This window comes from Mesocricetus auratus, unplaced genomic scaffold (assembly GCF_017639785.1).
Source record: "Mesocricetus auratus isolate SY011 unplaced genomic scaffold, BCM_Maur_2.0 Super-Scaffold_2245, whole genome shotgun sequence".
NCBI classification, from domain to species: domain Eukaryota; kingdom Metazoa; phylum Chordata; class Mammalia; order Rodentia; family Cricetidae; genus Mesocricetus; species Mesocricetus auratus.
Window position 1 is genome coordinate 47,664,937 of NW_024429180.1, and position 17,233 is coordinate 47,682,169.

Here is a 17,233-nt window from a genome sequence, read left to right on the forward strand (position 1 = left end):
TGTTAATCACAGCTGATTCTTCACCCCCAGCTAAGCATAGCCATGGAATCTTAAATCTGCAGCTTATACTTCCATATCATTGTTCATCGCTGAGGGAAGTCAGAACAAGAACTCAAACGGGGCAGAAACCTGGAGGCAGGAGCTGATGCAGAGACCGTGGAGGGTGCTTCTTGCTTACTGGCTTGTTACTCGTGGCTTGCTCAGTCTGCTTTCCTATAGAACCCAGGACCACATGCCCAGGGTGGCACCACCCACAAGGGGCTGGACCCTCCTCCATCAGTCACTAATTAAGAAAATGCCTTACAGGCTTGCCTACAGCCTGATCTAATGGAGACTTTCTCAATTGAGGCTCCCTCCTCTCAGGTGGCTCTAGCTTGTGTCAAGTTGACACAAAATTCTCCAGGAAAAAAGTCAATATTAGTAGTTGAGATTAGGTTAAGGATAACGATGCTCTCTTCCCCAAGAGATGTCTATATTTTGCCCTTTTATTGAAAATCAATTTTCTTCTCACATTATAAATCCTGATTATGATTTCCCCTCCCTCTACTCCTCTCAGTTCCCCCACCACCTCTCCATCCCTCCTGAATCCTCCCCTTTTCTCTCCCTCATTAGGAATCACACAGGCTTCTCAGGGATGATGATGGTACGATATGATATGATATGATATGATATGACAAAAACTAATACACCAAAATTGAATGAAAGAAACAAATAGAAGGAAAAGAGCACAAGGAAGGCACAAGAAACAGACACCTGTTTGCACACTCAGGAAATCCAAGAAAACACTGTATTGGAAGCAATAATATATATGCAAAAGTAAGGTAAAAAGAGAAGAAATGGGATTGTGTGTGTGGGGGTGTGGGTGTGTGTGTAATGAATGTTTAAAATAAGATAAAACCAAAAAAAAAGAGAGAGAGCCCTGATGTGACATTATGAGACAAAGAACCCCCTGAAGAGGCTGTTGAGTTCGTTTTTTGTTGACTCTACTGCTAGGCACAAAGCCTCCCCTTAAGAGTAGTTTGTTTCCCCAGTTAGACTCCCTGGCAGGAAACGAAATTTTCATTTACAAGTGGTTATCATTTGACAGAGCTTCTGGGTTAGAGAAGGGAGCATGTGTTCACTTCTTTCTTTCTCAGACCCCATCTTGTGCAGATCCACGCAGCCCTTTTGCACACTACCTCAGTCTCCGTGAGTTCATTTGTATGCCGATGCTATTGATTTAGATGGTCTTGTTTTCTTGGTGGCCTCCAACCCCTCTGGCTCTTATACAATTTTCACCTCCTTTTCTATGAGGTTCCTGGAAGTCTGAGAGGAGGGATGTCATAGAGACATTCCACTTAGTGTTGAATGTTCCAAGATCTCTCACTCTCTGTGTAATGTCTGGCTGTGGGTCTCTGTATTTCTTCCCATCTGCTGCAGGAGGAGCCTCTCTGCTGATGGCTGAGCAAGGCACTCACTGATCTATAAGTACAGCAGAACGTCAACAATAGTAATTTATCTCTACATTCTGTTTTTAGACCAGCATTATTTGGTTTGCTCTAGGACACACACACACACACACACACACACACACACACACACACACACACACACTGAAGATATAAAAGTAGAAGGAATACCTGAAAAGAGGGGGGAGAGTAGCAGGAATGAGAGAGGAACAAGAGAGGGTAATAGGGGAGAATATGATCAAAATACATCATGTACATGCATGACATAGTCATGTGTAATTAATATATGCTAGTTTAACAATGCGGAAAAGCTCTGTCAACTCAGTAAGAGACATGTGACAATGAACTCTCCTGTCTCCAACATCTAAGACGGATTCACAAAGTAGATAAACCATTTGTCAGCCAGAGAGAAGTGACTGGAGAGCAGGTTTGTAGCACAGCTTGCCTGCACCCTCTACTGTTTGCTGCACACAAGTACTAACTGAATTGTACCTCAAGCAAAACTTTGAGCAAGAGAAACAAGACCACACACAGATTCTTCACCATCTCCTCCAATGGTCAGCCCCAAGAAACCATTTATTTCACCCCTGAAATCAAGTGGTGATGGTACCTGGTACTTCAAACAGCTTTGTCATTCCTGGTCTCACTTCCTGTGTCCTTCATGTCTACACCAGGGTGTTGTATTACAGTCTTTGGCCAAGCTCTGTTTTCTTAGAAAACTGAAGTGGAAATAACTAGAGTTAAGTTCTCTTTTTTTGTTTTGTTTTCTGGGTTGTTTGTTTGTTTGTTTGTTTCAAGACAGGGTTTCTCTGTGTAACAGCTCTGGCTGTCCAGAAACTCACTTTGTAGACCAGGCAGGCCTTGAACTCACAGAGATCCACCTGCCTCTGCCTCCAAAGTGCTGGGATTAAAGGCATGCACCACACTGCCTAGCTGAGTTAAGTTCTTCTTGTTCCTTCTTATATTTTTTTTCTGTAGGTGTTTTATTGAAAATAGATTTGTTTTCATACAATATATTCTGATTATAGCTTTTACTTCCCCAGTTCCCAATAGATCGTCCTCCCCTTCCAATATGCCCAAATCCACATACTTTTTTCCCTGTGTCATTAGAAAAAAAGGCATCTAAAAATAGTAAGATAAAATAAGAACAAACAAGCAAGGGAAAAGAGGCAAAGAAGCAGCCCAGGGAGCCCACAGATGTTCATATCAGGAATCCCACAAAAACACAAATGGGAAAGTCATAATATTTTTACCTGTAAGGGAATAAAATAATATAAAAATGTCCTGACAAAACATTATACGGCAAAGAACCTCCAAGGATGCCATTGAGTTCATTTTATATTCATCATCTACTGCTGGGCATGGGATCTGCCCTTAAGATTGTCTAGTATCCCCAGTGAGACTCCATTGGAAAAAAACCTTGGCAAATCATTATCAATTGGAGAAAGCTTCTGAGTTATGGTTGGGCCTTGTGCCCACTTGCCCTCTCAGAGACGGAACCACATCTGGCTTAGACTCTTGAAAGCCCTGTGCACACCTGCTGCAATCCCTGTGAGTTCGCATGTGTGCCAGGCTGCTGTGTTTGCAATGCCCTCTTTCCTTGGTATCCCTCACCCCCTCTGGCTTTACAGTCTTTCCACTCCCTCTTCAACAGGGTCCACTGAACTCAGAAGGGAGCAATTTGATGGAGATAGCTCATTTAGAGCTGAGTGTTCCAAGGTCTCTCACTCTCCGCACATTGCTGTGGGTCTCTGTTTTTGTTCCCATCTGTTGCAGAAGGAAGCTTCTCTGGTGATGGCTGAGGAGACACTGATCTGTGAGTATAGAAGAATGTCTGTACGGAGAGAGTAAACAACCTCATCTTGTTCCTGGTTTTAGTGCAATTGTTTTCAGTTCTCTCCATTTCACTTGATTTGACGTGTATCTCTCTGTTGCGACTCGCTCTATGTCCCAGTATATAGTTAATTTTGGAGAAAGTTTCACAAACTTCTGAGAAGGAGGTATATTGTGTCTGGGTGAAATTTCCTGTAAATATGTTAGGTCCATTTGGTTTATATGGTCAGTTAGCCCCAGCATTTCTCTATTTTGTTTTTGTCTGGATGAATTGTCTATTGGCAAGAGTAAAGTATTGAAGTCATCCACTATCACATTATAAGGGTCATTGTGTGCTTTTAACTTTAATAGTGTTTCATTTATGAATTTAGGTGGCCTTCTGTTTGTTGCACAGATTTTTAGAAGCACAATATACTCTTGGTGGATTTTTCCCTTTGATGAATATGTAGTGTCCTACCCTATCTTTTCTGAAGGGTTTTGGTTTGAAGTCTATTTTTTTTTCAGATATTAAAATGGCTATACCAGCTTTCTTATTGAGCCTTTTGTCATGTAACATTTTCCCATCTTTTTTCCAAGGAATGATGTCTACCCTTGATGTTAAGGTGTATTTCTTGGGTACATCAGGAGGGTGGATCTGTTAGTCTGTGCCTTTTTATCGTGGGAATTGAGAACATTGATATTGAGAGATATCAATAATCAGTGCTTGTTGATTCTTGTTATTTTCTTGTGGTGGCATGTGGCTTTCCCCCTCTTTTGATTTACTTGTCTGAGATTATTTATTGCTTATGTTTTCTTGGATGAAGTTTTCCTTCTAGTGCCTCTGTAAAACCAGATCAGTACATAGATATGGCTTAAATTTGGTTTTATTATGGAACATTTTTCTTTCTCCCCCTGTTGTCATTGAAAACTTTGCTGGTATAATAGTCTGGGTTGGCTGGCGTACAAATAGACTTTGAGTGCCTATGCCACAATATGGGAGGCTCTCTCAGCCAGAACTCTTGGGGGGGGGCCTAGGCCCTGCCCTGGATGAAATGACAGTCACTGGATATCCACCATGGAGGGCCTCACCCTCCCTGGGGATCAGAGTGGAGATTGGGTGGGGGGCTGGGGGACCTGGTGGGGAGAGCGGGGGAGGAGGGGAGGGAGAGGGAGCTGGGATTGACATGTGAAACAAGCTTGTTTCTAACTTAAATTGAAAAAAAATTAAAAATTATCTGAGTTGGAATCTGTGGTCTCTGAGAGTTTATAGAACATCTTTCCAGGCTCTTCTGGCTCTTAGAGTCTCAATTGAAAATCCAAGTGTTAGTCTACTATGCCTGCCTTTATATGATGCTTGGTCTTTTTCCCTTTCAGCTTTTAACATTAATTCTTTCTCTGCACATTTAGTGTTTTGATTATTATGTGCCAACGGGACTTTCTTTTCTGGTCCAGTCTATTTGGTGTTCTGTATGCTTTTTGTCCTTTGATAGGTACGTTCTTCTTTAGGTTGGGGAAATTTTCTTCTATAATTTTGTTGAAAAGATTTTCTACACCATTGACCTAGGTTTCTCTATTCCTATTATTCATAGGTTCGGTATTTTCAGTGTTCCAGATTTCCTAGATGATTTTTGCTTGGATTTTTTAAATTTAACATTTTTAATGAGATATACACTTCTATCATGCCTTCAGTGTCTGAAATTCTATACTCTATCTCCTGTATTCTGTTGGTAAGGCTTAGCTCTGAGCTTTTGTTTTACTTCCTAAATTTATTGTTTTTAGTTTTATGTCAGTTTAGGTTTTCTTTAGTGATTCTAGTTCTAATTTCAGGTATTGAACTCTTTATCATTTCATTCTACTGTTTGTGTTTTTCAAAAATTTCACTAATAGATTTATTCATATCTTCCTCAAGGTCCTTGAATGTATTCATAATAGCTATTTTTGAAATGTTTGACTTGTACTTCGGATACATTGCATTTCTCAGGGCCTACTATAGTAGGGTTGCTTCATTCAGATGGAGATATATTGTCCTGGTTGTTATTGACTAAGTTTTTACTCTGATATCTATGCATCTGGGTTTGAGATGATTGTAATTCTGGATGTTGATATCTGGCCTTGTCTTTGTCGGGTGGCCATTCTATTCCTTGGTTTCTGTTGCCCCAACTCAGTCTTAGGAGAGTTGCCTGGTAGGTAATAGTTCCGAATCCTTGTCAGGTGTGGCCACCAGGTAGAACTTGTTTCTAGGTATTAGCAGCTAACACACAGAAATAGGGATGGGCTAGAAGGGCAGGGACTGAGAGGGTCCACACGAGAGAGAAAAGCTGGGTCTTACCATGAAAAGATGTGAAGTCCCCAAGGAGGGGAGGCAGAGAGGAAAGATTAGCCCCTACAGATGGTCTGCTATCAGTCTGGGGATGATTCTAGTAAACCGGATATGGAGAAGAAGGAGGACAGTGAAGATCACCTACCTGAAATGTGGTGATAAGTTATGATCGAATAAAACAGCTGAAGATCAGAAAAGTAAAGCAGCCAGCCACTAGCTCTTACCTCTCTACCTCAGGCTGAAGTGGGTGATCCTGTCTCCATGAATCCTGAGTGCAATCCTCGGAGGCAATGTGCTGTCCAAGAATCCTCAGAGGCAGTATGCAGACTTCACTGCTCTCCACCAAGCCTCAGACTGCAATCCTCTGAGTTTCTGTCTCCTCCTGACTTACATTCATCTCTCCAACCAACCTTATCACTCCTGTCTCCACTCCCTTGTCCTAGGATTAAAGGCCTAGGTGCTAGGATCGCCTTTGTGTGAGCTGTTTCTTTTTTAGATTGGGTCAATTTTGTGTGGCCTTTAACTAATAAAGATCCATATGTCTCTGTCTCCCGAGTCCTGGCCTCTATGGCTAGCTAGTATGGCTGCTGGAATTGAAGGTGTGTATCACCACTACCTGGCTGGATGGCTATGGCTCGTTTTGCATTTTGATCTCCAGTTGCTTTATTAGATCAGAAACAATATATCACCACAATCCGCTTCCCAGGATGGCATGACCAGCAGCTTCCCAGGCAGAGAGTGCCTCTACCCAGTGCTTCTTGGCAGCTAAGAGAAAGGTATAGGTGACTGAACGAAATCTGTGGAGTTCCTTAGAATGGGGACAGAGAGAAAGCAGAGGCCCCAGCAGGTAATCCTACGCAGGACTGGGGGTAAGACTGAGGAGTTGGGATTGGAGAACAGAAAAGTGAAGATTGCCTACCTGATTCCCAGGCCGGAGTGGCCAAGGAGTTGCCAGGTAGACACCAGAGTTAAGTTCTTCTACTGAGGTACAGCAAAGCAGCTGGATCCATGTTACATGGCCGTACCAAAGTCAACTGTATTCCAATATTTATCTGTTCGGCTAGAATTCAATTTGATTGGATACTCAGACCATGGCCATTATCCCACAAAGAGCTTGGTTTCCTTTCTCAGCTGCTTCCCTGTTATAGCCTAGACCAGGACATAGCTCTGACAGCATTCTGTTTGTTAGAATTAAGTTACCAAGCTCAGCTCACAGTAACGTTCCCAAGAAGGAAAGGGAGGTTTTACAGGAGCATGTCAAATGTGGAAAGAGAAAGTCCCACCTGGCTTCACCGTGGAAGGCCTCGCTGGCATCACTGTCTAAGACTCTAGTTTAACTAACCACTGATGCTTAAGGGAAGAATTGTGACTGTCTGTCCCTTTCTGCCGTAGGCCTATGCCTGCAGCAGAGCCCAATATCTGCTAATCCATTAAAAGGAAATTGTGTTCTTTTCTAGTCATGACTAGAACCAGACTTCCAGACACATTAACGATCCCCACGGACATGGCAAGTGGGATTGAAACAGTCAGCTAAAGAACTAACTGAGAAAAGCACACTTTCACTATAATGGCTTGCAGATGATGTAGAGCTTTTTTTTTTTTCCTGTGGAGAGACTTTTCTCCACTATAGAAACCAGCATGTCTTCTCATAGATTTCCCCTCCTCCCTTCAACTACAAATTTCTCCCAGATTGCTCTGAGCCCCTCACAGAAGCAGGGTGTCCCCATTCCTCTCTTTGAAGTATAAGACATTGTTCCTGTCTTAAGTAGTCTCAAATGAACAGTCACTTAACCAGCACTAATGCCTGCTTGCTTCCAGGCTGTTGCTAGGTAGCTTTCTTGGGATGAAACGTATGTCGTCTCAACCCAAAAATAAAATTCAGCAGCCCATCTCTGATCTACAGTGAAGTGTGTCTCGAGCAGAAGTACTTAACTGTGTTAAATCTGTAGAACCTGAGGCCAAAAATAAAGCCAAAGGCTTCCCTCATCCCTCTGGAGAAGGAGAAGCCTACTGCTAAACAGACTTCCTGACAAACAGAAACCCCCGTCAGGATGCTCCATTCACTCCACTTCTTTTGGATCAACCAGGAAAAAACAATTTTTTATTTTAAAAAGTCAGAATGTTCTCAAGAAGAAAATTATCTGAAGTCTAATTTACCCAATTTGCGCCACTAGTTATATCCAGTACTCAGAATGGCTTTCAAATAATACTGAGCCTTTCATTATATATGGCAATGGTTCAGGAATATGACTCAGCCTCTTTTAAGGGGTTTTATTCCCTCTACTACCATCTCATCCTTTTCTAAGTTAAGAAATATGCCATTTTAATCAGAGGAAGTGACTGTGAAAACCCAAGCCTTGACTATTTTTATAAACTGAAATTTCCTAAGACATAAATTGCCAGTGTGGTCCACATGTACTGTGTTAATAATAGACCAGGCCCAGCAGCAAGAAAGGAATATCACCAAGACACAAACAGATAACAGAGATATTCACAGTGTCTAAAAACCAAAGCCAAGTTCATCTGGCCTTTCCCCCCTTTACGATCCCCATTACTGTGGTAGTTTCAAGAGATGCACTCATTTTTGCAATTAGTGTTTAAAATAGCTACGTGGCACATTACAGTATTTACTTGCAGAATATGAGGTGTCCCATCGCGTAAGATACAACAGTTTTGTTCTAGTGACAAATGGGTAACCCTGTTCTTCTCTGTCGCACCTTATTTGTTAGCCATTACAGCACAGGTAGAACACACAGCACAGCTGCCCCAGCCCAGAGGCTGAGGGCAGTACTATAGAATTCCAGGGTTGGGCAATAGACTAGGAAAGGAGAAGACAGCAGTCACCAATGCTGTGCCTTAACAGCAGAGCTTCCCAAGGGTAAGAAGGGCCAGTGACAGGGGCTTCACCAGACCTGCTGTGATGTGAGGAAGGGCAGGGGACAGGAAGTCCCAGTGGCACCCAGTAAGCTCACGCTGCATACGAAGCTCAGAGTGGTGAGACCTCTTTCCAGACACAGCCTGGCAGCCCACCCGTCTTTGTGTTTCTAGCTTCCTGTGCACATGTCACCATTCTGCTGCCATTGTAAAAGTTTCTATCATGGGTCACACAAAGTAGCAATCTAAAGGAGTCTTCAAGAATGAGAAAAATATCCATTAGTCAGAGAGAAATAGAGGTGACAAGATAAATTCACAGAGCCCTCAAGGTTTGGGCTTTCCAGCAGCCTGCAAATGGAATTACCACCCCCATCCACTGACCAAACAAACACAGATGCTTTGTAACCCAAAGCCTTTCTGACTGCAATAAACCTCCAATATCGATTTCTCCCAAGTAAAAAGTGATAACATAAGTGCATCAGGGAAAAGGACAATACAGAACACTAGAGCTAGCAAAATGCAAAATCATAGGGTCTTAGGAAGTCAGCATGCGATTGTCTTGGGGATTCGTTTATTCCTTGGTCACTAACCATGTGTTGGCAAGAACCCTTCTAAATATTACCAGATGACAATGGAATCCATTTGTGATCTCAAAGACCACAATATCATTACAAGACTGTCTACAACTGCTGTGGATGGAATATGATTTGTCCCACTGAGTTCAGGCAGAAATGTAAATCCCCAAGTCATATGTTAACAGTATCAAAAGCAGAGGGCTTTAATGTAAGTATGGTATTTTTTTCTTGTAAGTATGGTATTTAAAGGTGGATCTTTATGAAATGATGACCCAGTGACTGAATCCTAGTACCTTCAAAAGGCAAGGAGAAAAACCAGAGTAATAGGAAAACACATGTGCAAATGCTCCTTATCTCTTGGACTGTGATGTTCTGTAACCCCAGTAATCTTCCAGCACAGATCAAGCAGTGGCATCTTGATATTGGACTTTGAGCCCCTAGAACTACAAGCCAGGATGAAATTCTTTTGGGGATGCTGGAAATTGAACCTGGGTCCTCTGGAAATGCAACCAGTACTCTTTATCACTAAACATCTCTCCAGGCCCGAAGTTATCCAGCATTAGATATTTCTTTATGGTAGTGAAAAGCTAAATGTCACAGTTTCTATACCACTGAGTAGAGGTTGGAGGTGCAGAGAAGAAAGAATAAATAATTGGGTTTGGGGGGTAGGTGGTTGCTGGTTGTTTTTGTTGGTTTCTCTGTGTTTCTTTGTCCTGGAACTTGCTCAGTAGGCCAGGCTGGTCTCAAACTCAGAGATCCACCTGACTCTGCATCCCCCTGAGTGCTGGGATTAGAGAGTATGCCACCACCACCTAGCAAGCATGAGTAACTGTTAAAAAGGCTTCCTGGAAGTTGCCACCCACATGAACCTCAATAACAAACAATAAATTCCAACAATAAAGGCTAATCACAACCCTTTGAGCAGCAAAAAGAAAAAATATTTTGCCTTGCTTTTCACAGAGACTTGAAAAATATTTCAAGGTTATCAGAAAAATAATATTTTGTAACCCTACAGTTCCATTTTCAGTCAACACGCTACCTGTCAATTTTCCAATGAAATGTGGAGAGCTACAACCAGATATTCAACTTACAGAAACTCTGAATGTGTCTCCTTACTAGACTTTTATAGGTCCTATCTTCCAGAGACAAATTATCCATCACTACTGTCACATGTTAAGCATACCATTGCTTTTTGGCAACACCTACCTATATTTGTGAGCAACCAGTTTCAATAATGAAGCACAGTAAATAAAATTACTCCAGAAATATCTGATGAGCACTGTGAAAACTCACTGAGGATTGCAATAACTCCCATAAAAACCAGCTATTTGTGTCACGAATATCCCACTAGTTTTATGTTGCTCTCTTTTCTTTTACTTTTTTAAATACAAAGAATCCAAAAGGTGATATTCAAGCATCCAAGGGAGGAAAGAGGAAGTTATTGTACCCAGCTGTGGTGCCTATGAATGGTCACGCCTACAAGATTCTTCTAAATGCGCAACAGTGGCACTCGTGTCTTGGTGGTAACCACCGGTTGTCTAGTTTGACTTAAGTCTAGCTCAATAGGAAAGAAATAACACCCGGCACTAGAAACCCAAGCAACTAACTAGGGCTAGTGATATCATGGCAATTTGAGCAGAATCTACTAGGACGAACACAGTTCCTAGCTAGACTTCTAAAATTTATCCATGACCACAGCAACTCCTATAAGAAAACATTTAATTGTGGTGACTTGCTTATAGTTTCAGAGGTTCAGTCCATCATGTCAGGGAGCATGGCAGCATGCAGGCAGATGTGGTATTCCGAGTAGTAGCTGAGAGTCCTACATCTTTCAGGCAACAGGAAATGGACTGAGACACTGGTATCTTGAGCACAGGAAACCTCAAGGCCTGCCCTCGCTGTGACACACTTCATCCAACAAAGCCAAACCCACTCCAACAAAGTCACACCTCCTAATAGTGCCACTCCCACACATTGCTTCGGGACTATGGAGCCAATGAGTCACAGTCAGAGCATCTAGCAGAAGAAAGGACATGGTAAGTGGAAAGCGGACAAGAAAGTGGTAGGAATCTCACTGTCTTTCTTCATCTTAAAAGCTCTATCCCTCCCCAAATCACCCAAAGCTGAGGACCAACCCTTCATCACTTGGCCACTGGGGTTCACTTAAAATCCAGGTCATACTAGGGAGCGTCCTAAGATGGTCTCAGATGACAGAAAGCAAAATGCATTTGGTCCCAGTGGAACTCTGGAAATATGATTGACAGTCACGGGGAAAGGGGCTAGAAAGGAACAACAGAGTCTGAGGCCAAGTGGTCTTAAGTGGTTAAGTATTTTCAATATTCTAGACAACAGCAGGTTAAGACTTTTGAGAAAGTAGTTGTTTGCTTCTGAGATGGGTGACCACATCTTGAGAGCCCTTGGTGAAAGTTTACTTCATATGTAGTTCACATTGAGTAACACGTCTGACACATGTACTAATCGGAATAAAAGGTGCTTTAAAACCTGGGAATCCAGCATGGGACTGGTCAAGACCCCCTGAATGTGGGTGTCAGTGAGGAAGCCTAGGTAATCTATTGAGCCTTGGGCAGTAGATCAGTATTTATCCCAGGTATACAAATGGACTTTGGATTCCCATCCAACAATGTGAGATGCACTCTCACCCTGAACTTTTGGGGGAGGGTCTAGGCCCTGCCCTGGATGAAATGACAGACTATGGACAACCCCATGGAGGGCCTCACCCTCCCTGGGGAAATGAGAGGATATTGGGGGGGCTGGGGGGAGGGCACAGGAGGAGGGGAGGGAAACAGAGAGGGACCTGGAACTGACTTGTGAAGCAACCTTGTTTCTAATTTAAATTTAAATTTAAAAATAAATAATAAAAAATTTAAAAAACAATAAGATTGTGCTGTCATCTTTTCTGTTACTCAAAAGCATGAGATGATATTCCCATGTGGAGGACTCCCTCCATGCTAGAAAGAAAAGTGGGACCTTCACCTTCAAGGTCTTCAATCAAGGCTGAGAGAATTCTGTCTAGACCATGATAAAAATCGTTCTTATCTTGGAAGCCTCCCCGTGTAATAAAACAGACTCTTTGCAACTCACTACTCATTGTCCAGGCAGGCAGGTAAGCAACTGCTGCTTTTTAAATGTTTTTAAGTTTGTTTGTTGTGTGTGTATATGTGGGTGGGTGAGCACATGTCCTTGTGTTTGCATGTAGAATCCAAAGGTCAACATTGGGCACCATCCTCTATTGTCTTCCACTTTGCTTTTGAGGTGGGGGGTCCTTAACTGAACCCATATATCTTCAATGAGGCTACACTAGTAGGCTAGTAAGTTCCAGGAATCATTCCGTCATCACATCCCCCACCCCATTGCAGGGGTTACAAGTGTGTTCTGTCATGCCCAATATCCAAACTCAGGTCCTCACATTTGTGCAAAAAGTTTCTTACTGACTGGCCATTCCCCATGGGTTCCTAACTGTTCATTTGGGTATACATTTCTTTATGGGAGTTCCATAGCCAGTAGAACTCATATCAAACTTCTGTATATGCTTTTCTCCTGGTCATCTGTCTTGTATCAGTTTAATTTTCAGGTTCAGATGGAACCCTAAGAAAATGAAGACAAAAGTTGTGTTATCCCTATAACATTCAACAATGGATGTGAGTAGATTCATTTGTAAAAATAATCTTTTAGAACCTTATGCAATTAATTGTATTCAAGCTGAAATCTCAAACGTACATTGTTGAAATTGATTTTGAAGAAGAAAATGTCAGGCAAAACCTTTATTCCAAATATTTTCATATTCTGTCTTTCTTAACCCTCAGAACTTCCCATATGTAACAAGCAGAACAAAAAGATTAAGCACTTAAAACCTGTCAATGAACTGGAGTTCTTTGGTTTCAAGCAACAACAAATGATGTGTGACTTGAGCAGGAAGATGAAGCTAATTGTAAAACCTGAGGGAAAGTTTAGAAACCAGATTCTGAATTTTCAGCAAGAGCCAAGGTCTGGCTATTAAAATGTGTTGTTATTGATGTTTTGATCACATTCCTCAGAATACACTCAGAAATCACTCACAGATGTACCGTGCTAAGGAAAAGTGTAGGGTCTCCACAGTAGATATTCCCATCAGACCATGTCTATGAACCAGGGCAAACAGAATGTGCCACTAAAGGCTGTGGTGGCCACGGAAACAATCCACTTACACCTCTTGCTAAAAGGATGTGACTGGTGTCTCCAATTGCAACCCTCAGGTCCTCTTTGAGATAACACACCCACAGCTTCACTGAGGCAATGGCTAAGTGCAATTAGCACCCTCAGCAAAGCCTCTTGTGGAGCTGGTCCAGGCCATAACACATATGTTTCTCCAGAACTCTGGCCAAACCTTCCTTTCAGCACTGTAGTTTTTTGACACAGTTCTTTCTCCTTCTCCAGGTATTAAACCTGAACAAGATGTGTGACTGCCACCTTCCTCCAACAGATCTGGCATCTAATCAGGATGACGAGATAGACCAGACCTCAATATAAAAGCAAATCAAGACTTGAATTCCAAGCTATACAATCTTAAACAGACATTCTTTTCACCATGTTCAGAGGATTCATATAGACAGGAAAGGTGGTTTCACTGGTAATTCCAAAGGCTAAGAATGCACTGTTTCTCAGGAGTCAAATATATGGATTTACCCATAATACCAAAAAAGCTTCAAATGATGAATCTTGTGAGAGGACTTGGAAGACAGAGTGCTTGCTGTGCAAGTATGAGATCCTGAGATTAAGTCCTGCACCCACTTAAAAGCCAGCCTCTGCGGCATGCACCCATTACCCCGGCACTAGGTAAGTAGAGACGAAAAGACTTGAGAGATCTTGGTCAGACATTGAAGCCAAATCATTAACCTCCAAGTTCAGTGAGAGACCCTGTGTCAAACAATATGTTAGACACCCAACACACACACACACACACACACACACACACACACACACACACACACACTGCAAATGAAAAATCTTTTAAAACGCTGGCTCTTGAGTAATTTTTGTTATTTCTCAGATCATTTGACCCTTTGTGGGATTTCTCTCAGGTACTGATATGTTTAACTTGTCTGCACCAACCTGGACAACCACCTCATGGCAGCTGTGGTGGTTTGATAGAAAATGGGCCCCAAAGGAAGTGGCACTATTAGGAGGTGTGGCCTTGTTGGAGTGTGGTCTTGGAGGAAATGTATCACTGTGGGGGCAGGCTTTGAGGTCTCCTATGCTCAAGCTATTCCCAGTCAGACAATCTACTTCCTGTTGCCTGCATATCGACATGTAGCAGCTCCTTCTCCAGCACCATGTCTGTCTGCACACTGCTGTGCTCCCCATCATGATGATAATGGACTAAACTTCTGAAACTGTAATCAAGCCACCTCAATTAAATGATTTCCTTTACAATAGTGAAGCCAGGCATTGATGGTACATGCCTTTAATCCCAGCACTTGGGAGGTAGAGACAGGCCGATCTCTGTGAGTTTGAGGCCAGACTGATCTACAGAGCTAGTTCTAGGACAGCCAAGGCTACACAAAGAAACCCTGTCTGGAAAAAAAAAGAGTTGCTATGGTGTCTCTTCACAGCAACTAAAACCCTAATGAAGACAGCAGCAACAAGAGACAGAGAAGAGCTTATTTCTTCCCCAATTCTCCTCCCAAGTTGTACATGTGCACGAAACATATTAACAGGTGATTAAAATCCCAGTATCAGGCAGCCTCAGGTCAGCTGCTTCTAGGCCAAGGCCTTTCTTCTAGACAAAGAAATGTCATATGTCCAGTGGGTCAACCAAACCTCAGAGAGAAGGTAGTACCAGGAGACTGAAGAGGTGACAGAAAAGCCCACAATTTCATCACTGAATTTTGCAGCATTTGATAGAGCCCAGAATTAAAAGGCTGTTTTGTTAGCCTACTGGAACCTATGCTCAATGAGCTGTGAGTTCTTTCCACAATATCCACCCCCAAAAAGAGATTCTTATAGTACAGGGACTATTCTCTTAGGAAGACTAAAAGTAGCCATAATAGGGCAAAAGGAATCTGTAGGTACTAGGAAAAGTGTTTCATTGAAATCAAGACCTTTGGTCCACCTAAAGGTGTTTATTGAGTAATTCCTAAGAGAGCAGACACTAAAGTCATCTTCTTCAAATAATGTATAATTCAAATCAGTAAGTGGCAGAATTGTAAATAGAAGTTACATTTAAAGAGTCAATACCTCTTTTATAGCAGACAAAACACAGACACAGGACAATTTCAACAGCAATAGAGGAAGACATACACAATTAAGTGCAAAACACGAGGTCATAGACTAGTGGTTTTCTGAATATGGTTCCAGGAGCAGCATCAGCCATGTCACTTAGAAACACAAACTCATTACCACTATCTCATCTTCCTAAACTCTTTGAGGTAGGACTCAGATCCTCAGATATCTCTCTGTATCTCTGTATCTCTGTATCTCTGTCTCTGTCTCTGTCTGTGTGTGTGTGTGTGTGTGTGTGTGTGTGTGTGTGTGTATGTGTGTGTGTGGTTTTTGTTGTTGTCAAGACAGGGTTTCTTTGGTAGCCTTTACTGACCTAGAACTAACTCTGTAGACCAAACTAACTCTGTAGACCAAACTGGACTCAAACTCACAGATATCCACCAAGTGCTGCTGCAGGCACTCAAGATAGGTTCTGATGTACATTCAAGTAGACAGTAAGAACTTTAGCCTCCATGAGTCTGCTAAGGCTGAGCAGTCACAGAAGGCATCTAAAGCTACACCTTGACCTTGGGAAATGGAAACATGAGGGAGAAAAGGAACACGAGATGGAGGGGTGGGGCTGGAGCAGGGCGGAACTGGATGGTTGTTGCTTCCTGTTGGATCCTGCTATGGTTGTCCATGTCTTGAGGGTTTCATTTAGATACCAAAGGCAAGTCACAACCTCTTAATTGTGTGGGTGAATTAGAGACACTTTACATATAGGCCCATCAATAGATAATTCAATTTGGTCTTCAGCCCTGATACCTGATCCAATTAAGCAAACAACATGATACATTCCTGACTCCACAGGTAAAAGTCCCTAGACAGCCTCTTCTGGGTTTTTGAACCCTGATTATTTTTTAAACTGTTTTCAGTGGATTCTGAAAGGGCAAACTCACCAAGTACTGAAGAAGGAGAAGATAAATTTTAACCTATCAGTCCATAGAGAATCGCACATTTCAAAGGGTTATTTAAAGCCGGGATACCAGCTTGTTCCACAGTTGCAGCTGCAACTTTACAACCAATCACAGCACAGCTCTCCGTGGGACTTTCTAGCTGGCTTGTGAATAGCTCCAAGGCACATCAGCTGCTTCTCAAAATGCCTATCTCTTTTTCCAGCATCATTTGCATTTCATCTGTCAATGTCCTACCCTCCTACATAGCCATATTTCTTTCACTCCTCAAGGTCCCTAGTGAGAAGCTATAGTTAAAACTTCATAATTGAAACTATACATTATAACAGAAAGCCGTTTGTTTCTATTCCAAGCCACCAAATGAACTCTGACAAGTAACTCCCCTGTGAAGCAGAGACAACTGCTCGGTTCCTTTAGTCATTCAAACAATACATAACACTTAGGGAGACCTCCAATTGGAAAATGCCACCCACCAGCTGCCCTCCAAAACTGGCTCAGCTACTGACCTTGGTAGTAGGTGTAACTACCAAGCCTGATTGCCCTGGGCCGATTTTTCTTACTGCAGTGTTCTCCATTCTCATCATTCTAGATGTTTGACCCTGGCTTCCTCAGTTGTGATGTAACCCACCGTGGACACCACTTCATCTGACTCCATCATACCCCAAAGGACTGCAGAAGTGTGGGAACTGGCGCCATTTGCTGATATCCCCACTTTTTGCTCTGTAATGAATACTGAACTGTGTTGCTCTGATCTCAGATACCTTGACACCTGAAGAACAGCACATTTGCTCTTTATCATTTCCTGTCACCCTGAGGCTCTTCATGACACCTATGAAGTATCAAGACCTATGACTAACACTGTTTCTCTGCATCCCAAAACAGAAGAAACATGGTTTCCAATAGGCACAAGAGATGCCCTGATGGGATGTACCCTGGTGGACAATATTTTCTGAATCTTCAAAGTTTTATAAAAACATTTCATATGTGTTGATCCAACTCATGAGTGAATATGCCATGGATCGATCATGATTG